At 36.0% G+C, this 24,293-nt stretch overlaps 1 protein-coding gene, 17 non-coding genes and 1 pseudogene across 18 annotated transcripts in view; all 19 read right to left on the bottom strand.

Moving 5' to 3' along the window:
• opn7d (opsin 7, group member d) overlaps positions 1-24,293 on the bottom strand; it is an 81,473-nt gene that overhangs the window by 26,767 nt on the left and 30,413 nt on the right. The gene's annotated exons all lie outside the window — the stretch shown is intronic.
• On the bottom strand, positions 583-796 carry LOC125806235 (small nucleolar RNA U3). The gene has a single exon (XR_007441523.1). It is a non-coding gene; the product is annotated as a small nucleolar RNA U3 (small nucleolar RNA).
• Positions 1,866-2,079, bottom strand: LOC125806225 (small nucleolar RNA U3). Its single transcript, XR_007441513.1, has one exon. It is a non-coding gene; the product is annotated as a small nucleolar RNA U3 (small nucleolar RNA).
• LOC125806239 (small nucleolar RNA U3) lies at positions 2,964-3,154 on the bottom strand (annotated as a pseudogene).
• LOC125806234 (small nucleolar RNA U3) lies at positions 3,808-4,021 on the bottom strand. Its single transcript, XR_007441522.1, has one exon. It is a non-coding gene; the product is annotated as a small nucleolar RNA U3 (small nucleolar RNA).
• Positions 4,906-5,119, bottom strand: LOC125806229 (small nucleolar RNA U3). Its single transcript, XR_007441517.1, has one exon. It is a non-coding gene; the product is annotated as a small nucleolar RNA U3 (small nucleolar RNA).
• LOC125806230 (small nucleolar RNA U3) lies at positions 6,188-6,401 on the bottom strand. The gene has a single exon (XR_007441518.1). It is a non-coding gene; the product is annotated as a small nucleolar RNA U3 (small nucleolar RNA).
• Positions 7,056-7,269, bottom strand: LOC125806233 (small nucleolar RNA U3). Its single transcript, XR_007441521.1, has one exon. It is a non-coding gene; the product is annotated as a small nucleolar RNA U3 (small nucleolar RNA).
• Positions 8,339-8,552, bottom strand: LOC125806237 (small nucleolar RNA U3). The gene has a single exon (XR_007441525.1). It is a non-coding gene; the product is annotated as a small nucleolar RNA U3 (small nucleolar RNA).
• Positions 9,207-9,420, bottom strand: LOC125806246 (small nucleolar RNA U3). The gene has a single exon (XR_007441532.1). It is a non-coding gene; the product is annotated as a small nucleolar RNA U3 (small nucleolar RNA).
• Positions 10,490-10,703, bottom strand: LOC125806226 (small nucleolar RNA U3). The gene has a single exon (XR_007441514.1). It is a non-coding gene; the product is annotated as a small nucleolar RNA U3 (small nucleolar RNA).
• LOC125806231 (small nucleolar RNA U3) lies at positions 11,776-11,989 on the bottom strand. Its single transcript, XR_007441519.1, has one exon. It is a non-coding gene; the product is annotated as a small nucleolar RNA U3 (small nucleolar RNA).
• LOC125806227 (small nucleolar RNA U3) lies at positions 12,643-12,856 on the bottom strand. Its single transcript, XR_007441515.1, has one exon. It is a non-coding gene; the product is annotated as a small nucleolar RNA U3 (small nucleolar RNA).
• Positions 13,914-14,127, bottom strand: LOC125806224 (small nucleolar RNA U3). The gene has a single exon (XR_007441512.1). It is a non-coding gene; the product is annotated as a small nucleolar RNA U3 (small nucleolar RNA).
• LOC125806264 (small nucleolar RNA U3) lies at positions 15,011-15,224 on the bottom strand. Its single transcript, XR_007441550.1, has one exon. It is a non-coding gene; the product is annotated as a small nucleolar RNA U3 (small nucleolar RNA).
• LOC125806257 (small nucleolar RNA U3) lies at positions 15,878-16,091 on the bottom strand. Its single transcript, XR_007441543.1, has one exon. It is a non-coding gene; the product is annotated as a small nucleolar RNA U3 (small nucleolar RNA).
• On the bottom strand, positions 17,146-17,359 carry LOC125806228 (small nucleolar RNA U3). The gene has a single exon (XR_007441516.1). It is a non-coding gene; the product is annotated as a small nucleolar RNA U3 (small nucleolar RNA).
• Positions 18,242-18,455, bottom strand: LOC125806236 (small nucleolar RNA U3). Its single transcript, XR_007441524.1, has one exon. It is a non-coding gene; the product is annotated as a small nucleolar RNA U3 (small nucleolar RNA).
• Positions 19,109-19,322, bottom strand: LOC125806232 (small nucleolar RNA U3). The gene has a single exon (XR_007441520.1). It is a non-coding gene; the product is annotated as a small nucleolar RNA U3 (small nucleolar RNA).

Below are 24,293 nucleotides of genomic sequence, written 5' to 3' on the forward strand. Positions count from 1 at the left end.
TCTGAAATATCATAGTTGCTGTTCCAGTTAAAAAACCGGAGAAACAAAGTTAAAGCAAACTTTCTACTTCTACCTGATTTTGAGTTATTGATCCTGGAAGAATTAAAAGTAGTAGTACCAGAAGAAGAAGCCAAAGGATTACAATATACACTGTAAAACGTGTATTTGAGTAGTAGTTGAAGTAAAGCAATATTTTAAATGAGAAAAGGTCAAATTTAACTGCTCTACTATTTGAATGAATTCAGCTACTGTAACTTAAATACCACAGAAATTTGGGAGCATTTAAGCTAATATGATCAAACTAACTGGAATATATTTATTTCAGATACACACTCATTTGTATAAGATCTACTTTTGGGTATAGTTTGAGTTAAAGTGAATTGATTAAGTTGTTTACACTGACAGCAATAATTCATTTCAATAAATTGCTGCAGTAGTATTAACCGTTACCTGCTATTTTCCCAGTCAGAGATGAGTATTATCAGCTTATAGTCTGCTGCTGAACCCAGCTAGAACTAGAGTGAATCTTAACTTTCATAAGACAATCTTCTTATATACACATTTACTAAAAAAAAATCAACAACCACTCAGTTCATACTTCTTTCCTCCAGACTGTGAAACACAGCAGGAACGCTCATCAACAACAGAGAGCAGATGAGTTTAATCATTACTCTCCATCAGATTCACGCTCAGAAAGAAGTATCACGACTCGTCATCGTGGGTAGAGAGACGTAACACTTTCAGAACAACTTTCCAAGTTAGAAACTATAGAAATGATCCCTGAAAGTATAGTCTTAGTTTCTCAGCTCTACTGACAGAACTCTTCATCTACACGCTACACTTCACACTCACACTAGATCCTCCTCCTTCAGGTCTGATCTAATCAGCTGATCTAATGAGGAGAATTCATTGATTTTAAATACATTTAAATACATATTTTGACTTGTTTATTTATTTATTTTATGATTTCTAAATTGCCTTTGGCTTCTTCCCACCGTTTGAAAAAGACTTTATCCAATATGTAACGTATTTGCTGTGATTAGCTAACACAGGGCTTTTTGTTGTGTCTTGCACTTTAAACAAATGCATTTAAAGCATATTTTTTATTTATTCATTTTGTTTTTATCTGTGAATTTATTGTTGCTGCTCTCCTTTCTTTTACAGAGAATCACAATCAAACTGTGTTCATCCTTCTTCAACACTGTTACAATACAACACATCTGAATAAAAACCTATGTTCTAGCATATTAACACGACACTCCTCCCTTTTCTTCTTATTTAGACTCGAGGTGCAGCTTTATTTTTCTGCCCTTTTTACACACAGCTGCTCGAGCTTCTGATAACATTCATATTTTTTGTTCAATTATTTTTTATTTTAATTTACAATTATTTTCCATTTTTCAGACTGATCAGCAACAGAGGCTCCACAGGAAACGCAGACCCTCGTTTATGTTCCTGGTGATATTAAAGAGTGGATGTAATGATTATATAATTGTTAATATATTTAAAATATGATGTTTAGAAATCTGAAATGTCATAGTTGCTGTTTTAGTTACAAGACCTGAGAAACAAAGTTAAAGCAAACATTCTACCTAAATTACTTTTTGAGTAAGAACCCCACAAGAAAGAAAAACATCGCAGAGCAGATATTATTTGGCTGGTGGGTCATTTATTTTCAGCACTGCAGTGAGAAACACTGGTATGGTGGTGGTGTATGAGGTGGTAGTGTAGGTTGTGCTGCTTGAAATTAGTAAATCAGGCACAGCAGTGCTGCTGGAGCTTTTAAACACTGGACTCACGTTACCAGACAATCCTACCTTACATAAATTAATCTTCTTGTTTAAACAACAACAAAAAGGTAAACAACCACTCTGATTATACTTCCTTCTTCCAGAGTGTGAAACACAGCAGGAACGTTCATCAACAACAGAGAGCAGATGAGTTTAATCATTACTCTCCATCAGATTCACGCTCAGAAAGAAGTATCACGACTCGTCATCGTGGGTAGAGAGACGTAACACTTTCAGAACAACTTTCCAAGTTAGAAACTATAGAAATGATCCCTGAAAGTATAGTCTTAGTTTCTCAGCTCTACTGACAGAACTCTTCATCTACACGCTACACTTCACACTCACTCTAGATCCTCCTCCTTCAGCTTAGATCTGATCAGCTGGTCTGATGAGGAGAATTCAGTGTTTTTAATACATTTAAATTTAAATACATATTTTGGCATGTTTACTTATTTATTTTATTTATTTATTAGGCTCCTTTTCCATCATTTGAAAAAGACTTTAACCAATACGTTAACATGTATTCGCTGTGATTAGCTAGCACAGGGCTCGTTACAGTGTTTTGCACTTTAAACAAATGCATTTTATTTATTTATAAAAAATATTTCTGTGATAAAACTCTTGCATTCAGACTGCAAATGAAAAAACAGGAAGACCAGTGAGTTTTTTTGGCTTTCTCGGTCACATGACATCACATTCAGTAGCTCCTCCATTTCCACTTGCTGTTGTGTTTACATGGATCTTCATGACAATGTGCGCCCAAAGTGTAATTACGGTGTGTAGCAGTAGACAAATAGTAATTTCATAAATGCAAGATGACGAAACTCAGATGTCAGTCCAGACCGGACTAAAATAACCAGTGGAGCACAGAGTTCAGCGAAAAACAGTAGGAAATTCAGTCTGAGAAAAACCCATGCACTGTCATAACAGACAGAAATAAAATCACAGAGCAGATATTATTTGGCTGCTGGGCCATTTATTCTCATCACTGCACTGAGGAACACTGGCATGGTGGTTATGTATGAGGTGTTAGTGTGTGTTATGATGGTACAAATGAGTAGATCAGACACAGCAGGGCTGTTGGAGCTCTTAGACATTTGGCCTAGTCTACTACACAAACTTACCTTCTGTAAGTAATCTTGCTTTTGTAAACATTAATAAAAAAGATAAATACCCACTCAGTTCATACTTCCTTCTTCCAGACTGTGAAACAACAGAGCAGATGAGTTTAATCATTACTCTCCATCAGATTCACGCTCAGAAAGAAGTATCACAACTCGTCATCGTGGGTAGAGAGACGTAACATTTTCAGAACAACTTTCCAAGTTATAAACTATAGAAATGATCCTGGAAAGTATAGTCTTAGTTTCTCAGCTCTACAGACAGAACTCTTCATCCACACGCTACACTTCACACTCACACTAGATCCTTACAAATCTGAAATATCATAGTTGCTGTTACAGTTACAAAACCGGAGAAACAAAGTTACAGCAAACTTTCTACTTCTATCTGATTTTGAGTTATTGATCCTGGAAGAATTAAAAGTAGTAGTACCAGAAGAAGAAGCCAAAGGATTGCAATATACACTGTAAAACGTGTATTTGAGTAGAAGTTGAAGTAAAGCAATATTTTAAATGAGAAAAGGTCAAATTTAACTGCTCTACTATTTGAATGAATTCAGTTACTGTAACTTAAATACCACAGAAATTTGGGAGCACTTAAGCTAATATGATCAAACTAACTGGAATATATTTATTTCAGATACACACTCATTTGTCTAAGATCTACTTTTGGGTATAGTTTGAGTTAAAGTGAATTGATTAGGTTGTTTACACTGACAGCAGTAATTCATTTCAATAAATTGCTGGAGTAGTATTAGCTGTTACCTGCTATTTTCCCAGTCAGAGATGAGTATTATCAGCTTATAGTCTGCTGCTGAACCCAGCTAGAACTAGAGTGAATCTTATCTTTCATAAGACAATCTTCTTATATACACATTTACTAAAAATATTCCACAACCACTCAGTTCATGCTTCTTTCCTCCAGACTGTGAAACACAGCAGGAACGCTCATCAACAAATGAGAGCAGATGAGTTTAATCACTACTCTCCACCAGATTCACGCTCAGAAAGAAGTATCACGACTCGTCATCGTGGGTAGAGAGACGTAACACTTTCAGAACAACTTTCCAAGTTAGAAACTATAGAAATGATCCCTGAAAGTATAGTCTTAGTTTATCAGCTCTACTGACAGAACTCTTCATCTACACGCTACACTTCACACTCACTCTAGATCCTCCTCCTTCAGCTTAGATCTGATCAGCTGGTCTGATGAGGAGAATTCAGTGTTTTTAATACATTTAAATTTAAATACATATTTTGGCATGTTTACTTATTTATTTTATTTATTTATTAGGCTCCTTTTCCATCGTTTGAAAAAGACTTTAACCAAAACGTTAACATGTATTCGCTGTGATTAGCTAGCACAGGGCTCGTTACAGTGTTTTGCACTTTAAACAAATGCATTTTATTTATTTATGAAAAATATTTCTGTGATAAAACTCTTGCATTCAGACTGCAAATGAAAAAACAGGAAGACCAGTGAGTTTTTTTGGCTTTCTCGGTCACATGACATCACATTCAGTAGCTCCTCCATTTCCACTTGCTGTTGTGTTTACATGGATCTTCATGACAATGTGCGCCCAAAGTGTAATTACGGTGTGTAGCAGTAGACAAATAGTAATTTCATAAATGCAAGATGACGAAACTCAGATGTCAGTCCAGACAGGATTAAGATAACCAGTGGAGCACAGAGGTCAGCGAAAAACAGTAGGAAATTCAGTCTGAGAAAAACCCATGCACTGTCATAACAGACAGAAATAAAATCACAGAGCAGATATTATTTGGCTGCTGGGCCATTTATTCTCAGCACTGCACTGAGGAACACTGGCATGGTGGTTATATATGAGGTGTTAGTGTGTGTTATGGTGGTACAAATGAGTAGATCAGACACAGTAGGGCTGTTGGAGCTCTTAGACATTTGGCCTAGTCTACTACACAAACTTACCTTCTGTAAGTAATCTTGCTTTTGTAAACATTAATAAAAAAGATAAATACCCACTCAGTTCATACTTCCTTCCTCCAGATTGAAAAACACAGCAGGAACGCTCATCAACAACAGAGAGCAGATGAGATTAATCATTACTCTCCATCAGATTCACGCTCAGAAAGAAGTATCACGACTCATCATCGTGGGTAGAGAGACGTAACACTTTCAGAACAACTTTCCAAGTTAAAAACTATAGAAATGACCCCTGAAAGTATAGTCTTAGTTTCTCAGCTCTACTGACAGACCTCTTCATCTACATGCTACACTTCACACTCACACTAGATCCTCCTCCTTCAGCTCTGATCTAATCAGCTGATCTAATGAGGAGAATTCATTGATTTTAAATACATTTAAATACATATTTTGACTTGTTTATTTATTTATTTTATGATTTCTAAATTGCCTTAGGCTTCTTCCCACCGTTTGAAAAAGACTTTATCCAATATGTAACGTATTTGCTGTGATTAGCTAACACAGGGCTTTTTGCTGTGTCTTGCACTTTAAACAAATGCATTTAAAGCATATTTTTTATTTATTCATTTTGTTTTTATCTGTGAATTTATTGTTGCTGCTCTCCTTTCTTTTACAGAGAATCACAATCAAACTGTGTTCATCCTTCTTCAACACTGTTACAATACAACACATCTGAATAAAAACCTATGTTCTAGCATATTAACACGACACTCCTCCCTTTTCTTCTTATTTAGACTCGAGGTGCAGCTTCATTTTTCTGCCCTTTTTACACACAGCTGCTCGAGCTTCTGATAACATTCATATTTTTTGTTCAATTATTTTTTATTTTAATTTACAATTATTTTCCATTTTTCAGACTGATCAGCAACAGAGGCTCCACAGAAAACGCAGACCCTCGTTTATGTTCCTGGTGATATTAAAGAGTGAATGTAATGATTATATAATTGTTAATATATTTAAAATATGATGTTTAGAAATCTGAAATGTCATAGTTGCTGTTTCAGTTACAAGACCTGAGAAACAAAGTTAAAGCAAACATTCTACCTAAATTACTTTTTGAGTAAGAACCCCACAAGAAAGAAAACATCGCAGAGCAGATATTATTTGGCTGGTGGGTCATTTATTTTCAGCACTGCAGTGAGAAACACTGGTATGGTGGTGGTGTATGAGGTGGTAGTGTAGGTTGTGCTGCTTGAAATTAGTAAATCAGGCACAGCAGTGCTGCTGGAGCTTTTAAACACTGGACTCACGTTACCAGACAATCCTACCTTACATAAATTAATCTTCTTGTTTAAACAACAACAAAGAGGTAAACAATCACTCTGATTATACTTCTGTCTTCCAGACTGTGAAACACAGCAGGAACGTTCATCAACAACAGAGAGCAGATGAGTATAATCATTACTCTCCATCAGATTCACGCTCAGAAAGAAGTATCACGACTCATCATCGTGGGTAGAGAGACGTAACACTTTCAGAACAATTTTCCAAGTTATAAACTATAGAAATGATCCCTGAAAGTATAGTCTTAGGTTCTCAGTTCTACTGACAGAACTCTTCATCTACACGCTACACTTTACACTCACACTAGATCCTTACAAATCTGAAATATCATAGTTGCTGTTACAGTTAAAAAACCTGAGAGACAAAGTTACAGCAAACTTTCTACTTCTATCTGATTTTGAGTTATTGATCCTAGAAGAATTAAAAGTAGTAGTACCAGAAGAAGAAGCCAAAGGATTACAATATACACTGTAAAACGTGTATTTGAGTAGTAGTTGAAGTAAAGCAATATTTTAAATGAGAAAAGGTCAAATTTAACTTCTCTACTATTTGAATGAATTCAGTTACTGTAACTTAAATACCACAGAAATTTGGGAGCACTTAAGCTAATGTGATCAAACTAACTGGAATATATTTATTTCAGATACACACTCATTTGTCTAAGATCTACTTTTGGGTATAGTTTGAGTTAAAGTGAATTGATTAGGTTGTTTACACTGACAGCAGCAATTCATTTTAATAAGTTGCTGGAGTAGTATTAACCGTTACCTGCTATTTTCCCAGTCAGAGATGAGTATTATCAGCTTATAGTCTGCTGCTGAACCCAGCTAGAACTACAGTGAATCTTAACTTTCATAAGACAATCTTCTTATATACACATTTACTAAAAAAAAATCAACAACCACTCAGTTCATACTTCTTTCCTCCAGACTGTGAAGTACAGCAGGAACACTCATCAACAACAAAGAACAGATGAGTTTAATCATTACTCTCCATCAGATTCACGCTCAGAAAGAAGTATCACGGCTCGTCATCGTGGGTAGAGAGACGTAACACTTTCAGAACAACTTTCCAAGTTAGAAACTATAGAAATGATCCCTGAAAGTATAGTCTTAGTTTCTCAGCTCTACTGACAGAACTCTTCATCTACACGCTACACTTCACACTCACTCTAGATCCTCCTCCTTCAGCTCTGATCTAATCAGCTGATCTAATGAGGAGAATTCATTGATTTTAAATACATTTAAATACATATTTTGACTTGTTTATTTATTTATTTTATGATTTCTAAATTGCCTTTGGCTTCTTCCCACCGTTTGAAAAAGACTTTATCCAATATGTAACGTATTTGCTGTGATTAGCTAACACAGGGCTTTTTGCTGTGTCTTGCACTTTAAACAAATGCATTTAAAGCATATTTTTTATTTATTCATTTTGTTTTTATCTGTGAATTTATTGTTGCTGCTCTCCTTTCTTTTACAGAGAATCACAATCAAACTGTGTTCATCCTTCTTCAACACTGTTACAATACAACACATCTGAATAAAAACCTATGTTCTAGCATATTAACACGACACTCCTCCCTTTTCTTCTTATTTAGACTCGAGGTGCAGCTTCATTTTTCTGCCCTTTTTACACACAGCTGCTCGAGCTTCTGATAACATTCATATTTTTTGTTCAATTATTTTTTATTTTAATTTACAATTATTTTCCATTTTTCAGACTGATCAGCAACAGAGGCTCCACAGAAAACGCAGACCCTCGTTTATGTTCCTGGTGATATTAAAGAGTGAATGTAATGATTATATAATTGTTAATATATTTAAAATATGATGTTTAGAAATCTGAAATGTCATAGTTGCTGTTTTAGTTACAAGACCTGAGAAACAAAGTTAAAGCAAACATTCTACCTAAATTACTTTTTGAGTAAGAACCCCACAAGAAAGAAAAACATCGCAGAGCAGATATTATTTGGCTGGTGGGTCATTTATTTTCAGCACTGCAGTGAGAAACACTGGTATGGTGGTGGTGTATGAGGTGTTAGTGTGGGTTGTGCTGCTTGAAATTAGTAAATCAGGCATAGCAGTGCTGCTGGAGCTTTTAAACACTGGACTTATTCTACCAGACAATCCTACCTTACATAAATTAATCTTCTTGTTTAAACAACAACAAAGAGGTAAACAATCACTCTGATTATACTTCTGTCTTCCAGACTGTGAAACACAGCAGGAACACTCATCAACAACAGAGAGCAGATGAGATTAATCATTACTCTCCATCAGATTCACGCTCAGAAAGAAGTATCACGACTCATCATCGTGGGTAGAGAGACGTAACACTTTCAGAACAATTTTCCAAGTTATAAACTATAGAAATGATCCCTGAAAGTATAGTCTTAGGTTCTCAGTTCTACTGACAGAACTCTTCATCTACACGCTACACTTTACACTCACACTAGATCCTTACAAATCTGAAATATCATAGTTGCTGTTACAGTTAAAAAACCTGAGAGACAAAGTTACAGCAAACTTTCTACTTCTATCTGATTTTGAGTTATTGATCCTAGAAGAATTAAAAGTAGTAGTACCAGAAGAAGAAGCCAAAGGATTACAATATACACTGTAAAACGTGTATTTGAGTAGTAGTTGAAGTAAAGCAATATTTTAAATGAGAAAAGGTCAAATTTAACTTCTCTACTATTTGAATGAATTCAGTTACTGTAACTTAAATACCACAGAAATTTGGGAGCACTTAAGCTAATGTGATCAAACTAACTGGAATATATTTATTTCAGATACACACTCATTTGTATAAGATCTACTTTTGGGTATAGTTTGAGTTAAAGTGAATTGATTAGGTTGTTTACACTGACAGCAGCAATTAATTTTAATAAGTTGCTGGAGTAGTATTAACCGTTACCTGCTATTTTCCCAGTCAGAGATGAGTATTATCAGATTATAGTCTGCTGCTGAACCCAGCTAGAACTACAGTGAATCTTAACTTTCATAAGACAATCTTCTTATATACACATTTACTAAAAAAAAATCAACAACCACTCAGTTCATACTTCTTTCCTCCAGACTGTGAAGTACAGCAGGAACGCTCATCAACAACAGAGAGCAGATGAGTTTAATCATTACTCTCCATCAGATTCACGCTCAGAAAGAAGTATCACAACTCGTCATCGTGGGTAGAGAGACGTAACACTTTCAGAACAACTTTCCAAGTTAGAAACTATAGAAATGATCCCTGAAAGTATAGTCTTAGTTTCTCAGCTCTACTGACAGAACTCTTCATCTACACGCTACACTTCACACTCACTCTAGATCCTCCTCCTTCAGCTTAGATCTAATCAGCTGATCTAATGAGGAGAATTCATTGATTTTAAATACATTTAAATACATATTTTGACTTGTTTATTTATTTATTTTATGATTTCTAAATTGCCTTTGGCTTCTTCCCACCGTTTGAAAAAGACTTTATCCAATATGTAACGTATTTGCTGTGATTAGCTAACACAGGGCTTTTTGTTGTGTCTTGCACTTTAAACAAATGCATTTAAAGCATATTTTTTATTTATTCATTTTGTTTTTATCTGTGAATTTATTGTTGCTGCTCTCCTTTCTTTTACAGAGAATCACAATCAAACTGTGTTCATCCTTCTTCAACACTGTTACAATACAACACATCTGAATAAAAACCTATGTTCTAGCATATTAACACGACACTCCTCCCTTTTCTTCTTATTTAGACTCGAGGTGCAGCTTTATTTTTCTGCCCTTTTTACACACAGCTGCTCGAGCTTCTGATAACATTCATATTTTTTGTTCAATTATTTTTTATTTTAATTTACAATTATTTTCCATTTTTCAGACTGATCAGCAACAGAGGCTCCACAGGAAACGCAGACCCTCGTTTATGTTCCTGGTGATATTAAAGAGTGGATGTAATGATTATATAATTGTTAATATATTTAAAATATGATGTTTAGAAATCTGAAATGTCATAGTTGCTGTTTTAGTTACAAGACCTGAGAAACAAAGTTAAAGCAAACATTCTACCTAAATTACTTTTTGAGTAAGAACCCCACAAGAAAGAAAAACATCGCAGAGCAGATATTATTTGGCTGGTGGGTCATTTATTTTCAGCACTGCAGTGAGAAACACTGGTATGGTGGTGGTGTATGAGGTGGTAGTGTAGGTTGTGCTGCTTGAAATTAGTAAATCAGGCACAGCAGTGCTGCTGGAGCTTTTAAACACTGGACTCACGTTACCAGACAATCCTACCTTACATAAATTAATCTTCTTGTTTAAACAACAACAAAAAGGTAAACAACCACTCTGATTATACTTCCTTCTTCCAGAGTGTGAAACACAGCAGGAACGTTCATCAACAACAGAGAGCAGATGAGTTTAATCATTACTCTCCATCAGATTCACGCTCAGAAAGAAGTATCACGACTCGTCATCGTGGGTAGAGAGACGTAACACTTTCAGAACAACTTTCCAAGTTAGAAACTATAGAAATGATCCCTGAAAGTATAGTCTTAGTTTCTCAGCTCTACTGACAGAACTCTTCATCTACACGCTACACTTCACACTCACTCTAGATCCTCCTCCTTCAGCTTAGATCTGATCAGCTGATCTGATGAGGAGAATTCATTGATTTTAAATACATTTAAATACATATTTTGACTTGTTTATTTATTTATTTTATGATTTCTAAATTGCCTTTGGCTTCTTCCCACCGTTTGAAAAAGACTTCAACCAATAAAGTAACACGTATTTGCTGTGATTAGCTAACACAGGGCTTTTTGCTGTGTCTTGCACTTTAAACAAATGCATTTAAAGCATATTTTTTATTTATTCATTTTGTTTTTATCTGTGAATTTATTGTTGCTGCTCTCCTTTCTTTTACAGAGAATCACAATCAAACTGTGTTCATCCTTCTTCAACACTGTTACAATACAACACATCTGAATAAAAACCTATGTTCTAGCATATTAACACGACACTCCTCCCTTTTCTTCTTATTTAGACTCGAGGTGCAGCTTCATTTTTCTGCCCTTTTTACACACAGCTGCTCGAGCTTCTGATAACATTCATATTTTTTGTTCAATTATTTTTTATTTTAATTTACAATTATTTTCCATTTTTCAGACTGATCAGCAACAGAGGCTCCACAGGAAACGCAGACCCTCGTTTATGTTCCTGGTGATATTAAAGAGTGGATGTAATGATTATATAATTGTTAATATATTTAAAATATGATGTTTAGAAATCTGAAATGTCATAGTTGCTGTTTTAGTTACAAGACCTGAGAAACAAAGTTAAAGCAAACATTCTACCTAAATTACTTTTTGAGTAAGAACCCCACAAGAAAGAAAAACATCGCAGAGCAGATATTATTTGGCTGGTGGGTCATTTATTTTCAGCACTGCAGTGAGAAACACTGGTATGGTGGTGGTGTATGAGGTGTTAGTGTGGGTTGTGCTGCTTGAAATTAGTAAATCAGGCACAGCAGTGCTGCTGGAGCTTTTAAACACTGGACTCACGTTACCAGACAATCCTACCTTACATAAATTAATCTTCTTGTTTAAACAACAACAAAAAGGTAAACAACCACTCTGATTATACTTCCTTCTTCCAGAGTGTGAAACACAGCAGGAACGCTCATCAACAACAGAGAGCAGATGAGATTAATCATTACTCTCCATCAGATTCACGCTCAGAAAGAAGTATCACGACTTGTCATCGTGGGTAGAGAGACATAACACTTTCAGAACAATTTTCCAAGTTAGAAACTATAGAAATGATCCCTGAAAGTATAGTCTTAGGTTCTCAGCTCTACTGACAGAACTCTTCATCCACACGCTACACTTCACACTCACACTAGATCCTTACAAATCTGAAATACCATAGTTGCTGTTCCAGTTACAAAACCGGAGAAACAAAGTTAAAGCAAACTTTCTACTTCTACCTGATTTTGAGTTATTGATCCTGGAAGAATTAAAAGTAGTAGTACCAGAAGAAGAAGCCAAAGGATTACAATATACACTGTAAAACGTGTATTTGAGTAGTAGTTGAAGTAAAGCAATATTTTAAATGAGAAAAGGTCAAATTTAACTGCTCTACTATTTGAATGAATTCAGTTACTGTAACTTAAATACCACAGAAATTTGGGAGCACTTAAGCTAATATGATCAAACTAACTGGAATATATTTATTTCAGATACACACTCATTTGTATAAGATCTACTTTTGGGTATAGTTTGAGTTAAAGTGAATTGATTAGGTTGTTTACACTGACAGCAGCAATTCATTTCAATAAGTTGCTGGAGTAGTATTAACCGTTACCTGCTATTTTCCCAGTCAGAGATGAGTATTATCAGCTTATAGTCTGCTGCTGAACCCAGCTAGAACTACAGTGAATCTTAACTTTCATAAGACAATCTTCTTATATACACATTTACTAAATAAAATTAACAACCACTCAGTTCATACTTCTTTCCTCCAGACTGTGAAACACAGCAGGAACGCTCATCAACATCAGAGAGCAGATGAGTTTAATCATTACTCTCCATCAGTTTCACGCTCAGAAAGAAGTATCACGACTCGTCATCGTGGGTAGAGAGACGTAACACTTTCAGAACAATTTTCCAAGTTAAAAACTATAGAAATGATCCCTGAAAGTACAGTCTTAGTTTCTCAGGTCTACTGACAGAACTCTTCATCTACACGCTACACTTCACACTCACACTAGATCCTCCTCCTTCAGCTTAGATCTGATCAGCTGATCTAATGAGGAGAATTCATTGATTTTAAATACATTTAAATACATATTTTGACTTGTTTATTTATTTATTTAATGATTTCTAAATTGCCTTTGGCTTCTTCCCACCGTTTGAAAAAGACTTCAACCAATAAAGTAACACGTATTTGCTGTGATTAGCTAACACAGGGCTTTTTGCTGTGTCTTGCACTTTAAACAAATGCATTTTAAGCATATTTTTTATTTATTCATTTTGTTTTTATCTGTGAATTTATTGTTGCTGCTCTCCTTTCTTTTACAGAGAATCACAATCAAACCTTCTTCAACACTGTTACAATACAACACATCTGAATAAAAACCTATGTTCTAGCATATTAACACGACACTCCTCCCTTTTCTTCTTATTTAGACTCGAGGTGCAGCTTCATTTTTCTGCCCTTTTTACACACAGCTGCTCGAGCTTCTGATAACATTCATATTTATTTATGTTTTTTTTTTTAATTTACAATTATTTTCCATTTTTCAGACTGATCAGCAACAGAGGCTCCACAGAAAACGCAGACCCTCGTTTATGTTCCTGGTGATATTGAAGAGTGAATGTAATGATTATATAATTGTTAATATATTTAAAATATGATGTTTAGAAATCTGAAATGTCATAGTTGCTGTTTCAGTTACAAGGCCTGAGAAACAAAGTTAAAGCAAACATTCTACCTAAATTACTTTTTGAGTAAGAACCCCACAAGAAAGAAAAACATCGCAGAGCAGATATTATTTGGCTGGTGGGTCATTTATTCTCAGCACTGCAGTGAGAAACACTGGTATGGTGGTGGTGTATGAGGTGTTAGTGTGGGTTGCGCTGCTTGAAATTAGTAAATCAGGCACAGCAGTGCTGCTGGAGCTTTTAAACACTGGACTCACTCTACCAGACAATCATACCTTACATAAATTAATCTTCTTGTTTAAACAACAACAAAGAGGTAAACAACCACTCTGATTATACTTCCTTCTTCCAGACTGTGAAACACAGCAGGAACGCTCATCAACAACAGAGAGCAGATGAGTTTTATCATTACTCTCCATCAGATTCACGCTCAGAAAGAAGTATCACGACTCGTCATCGTGGGTAGAGAGACGTAACACTTTCAGAACAATTTTCCAAGTTATAAACTATAGAAATGATCCCTGAAAGTATAGTCTTAGGTTCTCAGCTCTACTGACAGAACTCTTCATCTACACTCTACACTTCACACTCACTCTAGATCCTCCTCCTTCAGCTTAGATCTGATCAGCTGGTCTGATGAGGAGAATTCAGTGTTTTTAATACATTTAAATTTAAATACATATTTTGGCATGTTTACTTATTTATTTTATTTATTTATTAGGCTCATTTTCCATCGTTTGAAAAATACTTTAACCAATACGTTAACATGTATTCGCTGTGATTATCTAGCACAGGGCTCGTTGCAGTGTTTTGCACTTTAAACAAATGCATTTTATTTATTTATGAAAAATATTTCTGTGATAAAACTCTTGCATTCAGACTGCAAATGAAAAAACAGGAAGACCAGTGAGTTTTTTTGGCTTTCTCGGTCACATGACATCACATTCAGTAGCTCCTCCATTTCCACTTGCTGTTGTGTTTACATGGATCTTCATGACAATGTGCGCCCAAAGTGTAATTACAGTGTGTAGCAGTAGACAAATAGTAATTTCATAAATGCAAGATGACGAAACTCAGATGTCAGTCCAGACAGGATTAAAATAACCAGTGGAGCACAGAGGTCAGCGAAAAACAGTAGGAAATTCAGTCTGAGAAAGACCCATGCACTGTCATTACAGACAGAAATAAAATCACAGAGCAGATATTATTTGGCTGCTGGGCCATTTATTCTCAGCACTGCACTGAGGAACACTGGCATGGTGGTGGTGTATGAGGTGTTAGTGTGTGTTATGATGGTTCAAATGAGTAGATCAGACACAGCAGGGCTGTTGGAGCTCTTAAACATCTGGCCTAATCTACTACACAAACTTTCCTTCTGTAAGTAATCTTGCTTTTGTAAACATTAATAAAAAGATAAATACCCACTCAGTTCATACTTCCTTCTTCCAGACTGTGAAACACAGCAGGAACGTTCATCAACAACAGAGAGCAGATGAGTTTAATCATTACTCTCCATCAGATTCACGCTCAAAAAGAAGTATCACGACTCATCATCGTGGGTAGAGAGACGTAACACTTTCAGAACAACTTTCCAAGTTACAAACTATAGAAATGATCCCTGAAAGCATAGTCTTAGGTTTTCAACTCTACTGACAGAACTCTTCATCTACACGCTACACTTCACACTCACACTAGATCCTTACAAATCTGAAATATTATAGTTGCTGTTCCAGTTACAAAACCTGAGAAACAAAGTTACAGCAAACTTTCTACTTCTACCTGATTTTGAGTTATTGATCCTGGAAGAATTAAAAGTAGTAGTACCAGAAGAAGAAGCCAAAGGATTGCAATATACACTGTAAAAAGTGTATTTGAGTAGTAGTTGAAGTAAAGCAATATTTTAAATGAGAAAAGGTCAAATTTAACTGCTCTACTATTTGAATGAATTCAGTTACTGTAACTTAAATACCACAGAAATTTGGGAGCACTTAAGCTAATATGATCAAACTAACTGGAATATATTTATTTCAGATACACACTCATTTGTATAAGATCTACTTTTGGGTATAGTTTGAGTTAAAGTGAATTGATTAGGTTGTTTACACTGACAGCAGCAATTCATTTCAATAAGTTGCTGGAGTAGTATTAACCGTTACCTGCTATTTTCCCAGTCAGAGATGAGTATTATCAGCTTATAGTCTGCTGCTGAACCCAGCTAGAACTAGAGTGAATCTTAACTTTCATAAGACAATCTTCTTATATACACATTTACTAAATAAAATTAACAACCACTCAGTTCATACTTCTTTCCTCCAGACTGTGAAACACAGCAGGAACACTCATCAACAACAGAGAACACATGAGTTTAATCATTACTCTCCATCAGATTCATGCTCAGAAAGAAGTATCACGACTCGTCATCGTGGGTAGAGAAACGTAACACTTTCAGAACAATTTTCCAAGTTAAAAACTATAGAAATGATCCCTGAAAGTATAGTCTTAGTTTCTCAGCTCTACTGACAGAACTCTTCATCTACACGCTACACTTCACACTCACACTAGATCCTCCTCCTTCAGCTCTGATCTAATCAGCTGATCTAATGAGGAGAATTCATTGATTTTAAATACATTTAAATACATATTTTGACTTGTTTATTTATTTATTTTATGATTTCTAAATTGCCTTTGGCTTCTTCCCACCGTTTGAAAAAGACTTTATCCAATATGTAACGTATTTGCTGTGATTAGCTAACACAGGGCTTTTTGCTGTGTCTTGCACTTTAAACAAATGCATTTAAAGCATATTTTTTATTTATTCATTTTGTTTTTATCTGTGAATTTATTGTTGCTGCTCTCCTTTCTTTTACAGAGAATCACAATCAAACCTTCTTCAACACTGTTACAATACAACACATCTGAATAAAAACCTATGTTCTAGCATATTAACACGACACTCCTCCCTTTTCTTCTTATTTAGACTCGAGGTGCAGCTTTATTTTTCTGCCCTTTTTACACACAGCTGCTCGAGCTTCTGATAACATTCATATTTATTTATGTTTTTTTTTTAAATTTACAATTATTTTCCATTTTTCAGACTGATCAGCAACAGAGGCTCCACAGAAAACGCAGACCCTCGTTTATGTTCCTGGTGATATTAAAGAGTGAATGTAATGATTATATAATTGTTAATATATTTAAAATATGATGTTTAGAAATCTGAAATGTCATAGTTGCTGTTTCAGTTACAAGACCTGAGAAACAAAGTTAAAGCAAACATTCTACCTAAATTACTTTTTGAGTAAGAACCCCACAAGAAATAAAAACATCGCAGAGCAGATATTATTTGGCTGGTGGGTCATTTATTCTCAGCACTGCAGTGAGAAACACTGGTATGGTGGTGGTGTATGAGGTGTTAGTGTGGGTTGTGCTGCTTGAAATTAGTAAATCAGGCATAGCAGTGCTGCTGGAGCTTTTAAACACTGGACTCACGCTACCAGACAATCATACCTTACATAAATTAACCTTCTCATACAAACAACAACAAAAAGGTCAACAACCACTCAGTTCATACTTCTTTCCTCCAGATTGTAAAACACAGCAGGAACACTCATCAACAACAGAGAGCAGATGAGATTAATCATTACTCTCCATCAGATTCACGTTCAGAAAGAAGTATCACGACTCGTCATCGTGGGTAGAGAGACGTAACACTTTCAGAACAATTTTCCAAGTTATAAACTATAGAAATGATCCCTGAAAGTATAGTCTTAGTTTCTCAGCTCTACTGACAGAACTCTTCATCTACACTCTACACTTCACACTCACACTAGATCCTCCTCCTTCAGCTTAGATCTGATCAGCTGGTCTGATGAGGAGAATTCAGTGTTTTAATACATTTAAATTTAAATACATATTTTGGCATGTTTACTTATTTATTTTATTTATTTATTAGGCTCCTTTTCCATCGTTTGAAAAAGACTTTAACCAATACGTTAACATGTATTCGCTGTGATTAGCTAGCACAGGGCTCGTTGCAGTGTTTTGCACTTTAAACAAATGCATTTTATTTATTTATGAAAAATATTTCTGTGATAAAACTCTTGCATTCAGACTGCAAATGAAAAAACAGGAAGACCAGTGAGTTTTTTTGGCTTTCTCGGTCACATGACATCACATTCAGTAGCTCCTCCATTTCCACTTGCTGTTGTGTTTACATGGATCTTCATGACAATGTGCGCCCAAAGTGTAATTACAGTGTGTAGCAGTAGACAAATAGTAATTTCATAAATGCAAGATGACGAAACTCAGATGTCAGTCCAGACAGGATTAAAATAACCAGTGGAGCACAGAGGTCAGCGAAAAACAGTAGGAAATTCAGTCTGAGAAAGACCCATGCACTGTCATTACAGACAGAAATAAAATCACAGAGCAGATATTATTTGGCTGCTGGGCCATTTATTCTCAGCACTGCACTGAGGAACACTGGCACGGTGGTGGTGTATGAGGTGTTAGTGTGTGTTATGATGGTTCAAATGAGTAGAACAGACACAGCAGGGCTGTTGGAGCTCTTAAACATCTGGCCTAATCTACTACACAAACTTTCCTTCTGTAAGTAATCTTGCTTTTGTAAACATTAATAAAAAGATAAATACCCACTCAGTTCATACTTCCTTCTTCCAGACTGTGAAACACAGCAGGAACGTTCATCAACAACAGAGAGCAGATGAGTTTAATCATTACCCTCCATGAGGTTCACGCTCAAAAAGAAGTATCACGACTCATCATCGTGGGTAGAGAGACGTAACACTTTCAGAACAACTTTCCAAGTTACAAACTATAGAAATGATCCCTGAAAGCATAGTCTTAGGTTTTCAACTCTACTGACAGAACTCTTCATCTACACGCTACACTTCACACTCACACTAGATCCTTACAAATCTGAAATATTATAGTTGCTGTTCCAGTTACAAAACCTGAGAAACAAAGTTACAGCAAACTTTCTACTTCTACCTGATTTTGAGTTATTGATCCTGGAAGAATTAAAAGTAGTAGTACCAGAAGAAGAAGCCAAAGGATTGCAATATACACTGTAAAACGTGTATTTGAGTAGTAGTTGAAGTAAAGCAATATTTTAAATGAGAAAAGGTCAAATTTAACTGCTCTACTATTTGAATGAATTCAGTTACTGTAACTTAAATACCACAGAAATTTGGGAGCACTTAAGCTAATATGATCAAACTAACTGGAATATATTTATTTCAGATACACACTCATTTGTATAAGATCTACTTTTGGGTATAGTTTGAGTTAAAGTGAATTGATTAGGTTGTTTACACTGACAGCAGCAATTCATTTCAATAAGTTGCTGGAGTAATATTAACCGTTACCTGCTATTTTCCCAGTCAGAGATGAGTATTATCAGCTTATAGTCTGCTGCTGAACCCAACTAGAACTAGAGTGAATCTTAACTTTCATAAGACAATCTTCTTATATACACATTTACTAAAAAAAAACAATAACCACTCAGTTCATGCTTCTTTCCTCCAGACTGTGAAACACAGCAGGAACGCTCATCAACAACAGAGAACAGATGAGTTTAACCATTATTCTCCATCAGATTCACGCTCAGAAAGAAGTATCACGACTCGTCATCGTGGGTAGAGAGACGTAACACTTTCAGAACAACTTTCCAAGTTAGAAACTATAGAAATGATCCCTGAAAGTATAGTCTTAGTTTCTCAGGTCTACTGACAGAACTCTTCATCTACACTCTACACTTCACACTCACACTAGATCCTCCTCCTTCAGCTTAGATCTGATCAGCTGATCTCATGAGGAGAATTCAGTGTTTTTAATACATGTAAATACATATTTTGACTTATTTATTTATTTTATGATTTTTACGTTGCCTTCGGCTTCTTTCCTATCGTTTATAAAGACTTCAATATGTTTTATGTATTATGTATTGGCTGTGATTAGCTAGCACAGCGCTTATTGCAGTGTCTTGTACTTGAAACTAATGCATTTATTTATAAAAAAAAAAATCATTAATAAAAAATGATTAGTGCATTACCTAAAATTTACTTTTATATTTAAAGTGGTAACATAGATAATGTGTACTTTTACATCAGTCAGTGGCGGCAACACGGCAGAAATTTACCTGAACACACCTAATTTTCAGACCACCACGCCCATCTGTGTATATATATATATATATATTTATAAACTCTGACACTATTGTAATGGCAAAAAGACAGTTATCATGAGTTGTCCTAATTTTTTCACATGATTGCATATGTGAAACCCACAAAGTGTGGTCACATTAGTGTTAATAATTTCATTTGTTGTTTTCATTTATTTAATAAAATCTGCAATGTAACTCTTTTTTTCATGTATTTTAATCCTAACATTTCTAAGGTAAGTACACCTGCTATTTCCTGGTACTGCCAGTAGATGGCAGTGTAGCGCTGGCTATTCTGTGACTGACTGTGACTAGCTGTAGTAGCCTTAAATTTCCTCTCAGACAAAAGAGGCATTTTTAAAAGCAAGTCAGGTGTGTTCTTTGCTAAAAATTGCACCAAAATCACTTCAAACTAGTTAATAAATTGTACTAGTCCACGTTTAGACACCTAGGTTGAGCTGTGAATCAATGAAATGCGTATTATGTGGTATAAGGGTAAAATAGCAGATGCATTGGGTGTTGTTTTAATCAGTTGTGTTTGAGCTATGTTAAAAATAATGAAAAATGTGATGCCCTAAGCTGTTCTGAGAGTGTTTTCTATGTTTCTATGTAGTGTTTTATTTTTTTACATGTATATTTTGTCCATTTAACTGGATATTGGCCTTTTTTTTTTAGAAGATAGCTAATAGGGGTGAATTAATAGTCTTAGCAGTTAGCAGCTTTAGCATTGGTTTTGTTTATCTCCCTGTTCACTTTAATGTAAGTAGGGTTGCAAGTGAACCTGCTCTGAATTTTGATCTGTGACGAACTAAAACCTGAATATATTAATAAAATTTCTTTATGGAAAAAAAAAGTTTAAATAAACTGCAGACCAGAGTGGCATTTGTGAAAGCAAGTCATGGTTTCTGTCTCATGCATTTAAACCTGTTTTTTAGGTCATTATCTGTTTATGGGTCTCAAGCCTATTTTCTTTATGTGAAAGGGAACCAATTAGAAAACTCCAGCCAGGCTGCACTGTACATGAGAAATAGCACTATGTCCTGCTGTATGCGCATCTGGACATTATGTAATAATGATGACCACAAGGCAATGCAGCATGTCTCTTCTAGCATGGAGGGTCAGATCATTCACAGGCTGCTGGCTGTTCAGTTGAAGAGACAGGGAAATGGCCCCACACTGTAATTACCCTACAAGATATTACTCAAGCAAGAGAGTCAAGACAGAACATGAAGCGCATTTAGGATATCCAAGCCATTTGATTCTGAAAAAGTACAACCCTAAATAAGAAAGTTTAGACAGTATAATAAATGCAAATATAAAAAAATGAGCCATTTCTTACATTTACTTTGAATTCTGTTTTGTTGCATTCTATGAAGATATTTAATGTTTCGTCTGCGCCCCTTAATTTAATTAAATTTATTTAAGTTAATATGCATCTATTTAGGGTCTTCGAGTGGTCCAGCTGTATAAAGCAATGCCACTATGATCGGGAGATTGCTGGTTTGAATCCCGGTCATGCAGCTTGCCATTAGCTGCTGGAGCCCTGAAAGAGTACAACTGGCCTTGCTTTCTCTGGGTGGGTAGATGGCGCTCTCTCCCCTTATCACTCCTAAGGTGATGTCGATAATTAGAAGGCGTCTGTGAGCTAATGTATCGAAACTGAGTCGCTGTGCTTTCCACCGAGAACGCAGGCTATTCAGCACTGCTACATCAGTAGCCATTCAAAAATTAAAAAAATAATAACACAGAGAAATACTAAGCAATTAAATGTTTCAGGGGGGACATATTATGTCTCTTTTTGCACAAGTTAGAATGGTCTATGGGCTATACAAAAAACTTTTTGTACAAAATCACGCAAAACGAGATCTCACCAGCTAGATGGCGCCCGATAGCGCTACACCGAGGAACCCTGAGTGCTCCGGTAATCCTGTGTGATATTAGCTATCGGTTCGTCCCACGTAGCTTGTTTTAACACGGTAAACATGCAGACTACAAGCCGATTTAGTGGCTAATGCTAATGATGCTCCAGCAGTGCTAGCCGGAGTTAAGAGCAGGCTACAGGCCGATAAAAATGACATTTGAACAGGGAAATAGTGGTTAGTGTGTAATGCTAATGCTACTCCAGCCCCATTGCTGGAGAACTAAACTGTAACTCCTGTGTAACACTGCACTTCAGCAGAGTAACTTTACAGCTCCTTACAACCTGACTGGTAAAATTCATATATATGTTTTTTGGGAAAATTAAAGGTTTTTAAGTCACTGTATAGTGTAAAAAGTATGAAAGATAGATCAGACACAGCAGTGCTGCTGTAGTTTTTAAACCCTGTGTTCACTCACTGTTCACTCTAATATGCACTCTTACCTAGCTAGTCGATCATGTAGCTATTAACTTGAAGACAGAAGCTCATCTGTTGCCAACAGGATGCTGTCTATAAAATGCTGTTGGTGGACTTGTAGTCCAGCAGTGACCCTGAGGTGTTTATAAACTCCAGCAGCACTACTGTGTCTGAACCACTCCTACCAGCACAACTTCAAGACGAGACTGGTTATGTGCTGCCTAATACATACATCCTACACCCTGTAAGAAGACTGTAAAAAGATGATGTTATTCACATTAACTGTCAGTGTTTTTAAGCTGGCTTTTCCATGTTTTACAATAGAGAAGTGCCGAAAAATTAACAGCTGGCGGCAGGACTGCTAAAACAAGCAGGTCAGGCATATGTGGCCTTTCCACCATGGAGATTTTAACAATTTTGCTTTGAATTACATTAGCATAACTCAGAGAGCAGAACATGTTACTCATTGCTACCACAGTTAGGGGAACATTATGCCAAAAGTTCAATTATTCCAAATTTTCACACCACAGCAGTGGCATAAACTTTTTTCTTAGTGAAGCACAAATGCTTAAAGTTAGCTGTATAGGACCAGTTTTAAAGTTTCAAAAATAACAAAACCTTTACTTAAGCCTATTCAATTTGAAAATTAGGTATATTAAACATGCCAAAAGTCAGGGAACAGCAGTATGTAAATTGATAATGAAGTGTTACCTCAGGGGACAACCTGGGAACACCGACATCTGTATAAATTGAGAGCTGTTTTATGGCATTTAACATTTCTCAATGTGTCACACGTGTACTTGGAATACATCATAGAAGGCATTACCACCCCTAGTGAAAGTACAGTGGGTGGTAATTGTCACACCTTTAGCCTTTTGTGTCGCGTTCCTTCTGTTCCTGTCCTGCCGTTCAGCCTGTTTTGTTTTCCTTTCCCATCTTCAGCTCTTCAGGCACATGGCCTGTATTATTGTCCATCCTAGCCCCACCCTAGCCATTAGCGTTGTCACCTTGTGTCTTTTTTGTAACCCCACCTCCTCGTTTCCTGTCCCAGGTGTTCCTTACCCTCCTTGTGTATATAAGCCCCTTTGTTTTAGTGTTTCCTTGTGGAGTTTTTTGTGTGTCATGTATGCCAGTCAGGTTTGTTTGGTTTTCTTATGTTTAGTTTCTTATTTTTTTTTAGTTTTGATTGTTCTTTGTTATTGTTGTTGTTAATTAGTTTCCCCAGTCTTTTTATGTGTTTTCTGCTTTTAGCTTTGTTTGTCTTTGCTTGTTACAACAAATTATACCTTTATTTACATCTGTCCTATTATCCTTCCATTGTGACAGTAATGATGGTGACCGGTGGTGTCTGGCACAAATTGTCCTTGAGCACAGACCAGTGATTTTGGTGAAAATTTCATCAGCATTCACTGCCAGACCCCGAACAGACATATCCCCCAGGTGAGTGCTGCGTTCTTTAACTTCCATGAAACATGGCCAAAGTCACAGGTCAAGATACTATTCTATACTAATTTTGGTGGTACTGTGTCAGGCATTTTTTTGAAGGAGTGCCCACAAACATTTTGCACATTTGACATATTGCTTTGTGGGGTCCTGACCATTGAAGAACAGGATGCCTTCCGTCTGTGCATTTAAAATATCAACTAGAATAGATTCTATGAATATTTCAACACCAATGGGCATGATGGTCTGGTAGTGAGGTGTGTTCAGGTACATTTCTGGCGTGTTTCTGTCTTGGCAATAGACAATACAGTTGTGCCATTGTCTGAGTAAAACCCTGACGACAGTCAACAGTCAGATAACTATTTCTATCTTGGCCACACATTGCGTGCTGCACATGCTCAGTGTGTGTACTCTCCCAATCGTTACATGCAGTGGTGCACAAACCCAACTTTTACATCAACAATAAACAGGATACAGAAAAAAACAACATTGCTGTTTCTGTAAATGATCTGCTTTCCCACCTTCACAGTGTGAATAAGCAGGTCAATTTCCTCTGCTGAGAAGTTTAGAAGCACTGCGCCGTTAAGATAGCAGTGCGCCAAAGTCAGAGCACTTTTGGCTCTTAAAGGGAATGGCAAGCCCAAGGCTGATTGGTTTATTTTATGTTACGCTCAAAACGCACCCATAATTAATTAAGAGAATTAGTACATGGCTTTTGCCCGTTTTGAGCAGCACAAGGCATA

Source organism: Astyanax mexicanus, chromosome 12 (genome assembly GCF_023375975.1).
Source record: "Astyanax mexicanus isolate ESR-SI-001 chromosome 12, AstMex3_surface, whole genome shotgun sequence".
NCBI lineage: Eukaryota > Metazoa > Chordata > Actinopteri > Characiformes > Acestrorhamphidae > Astyanax > Astyanax mexicanus.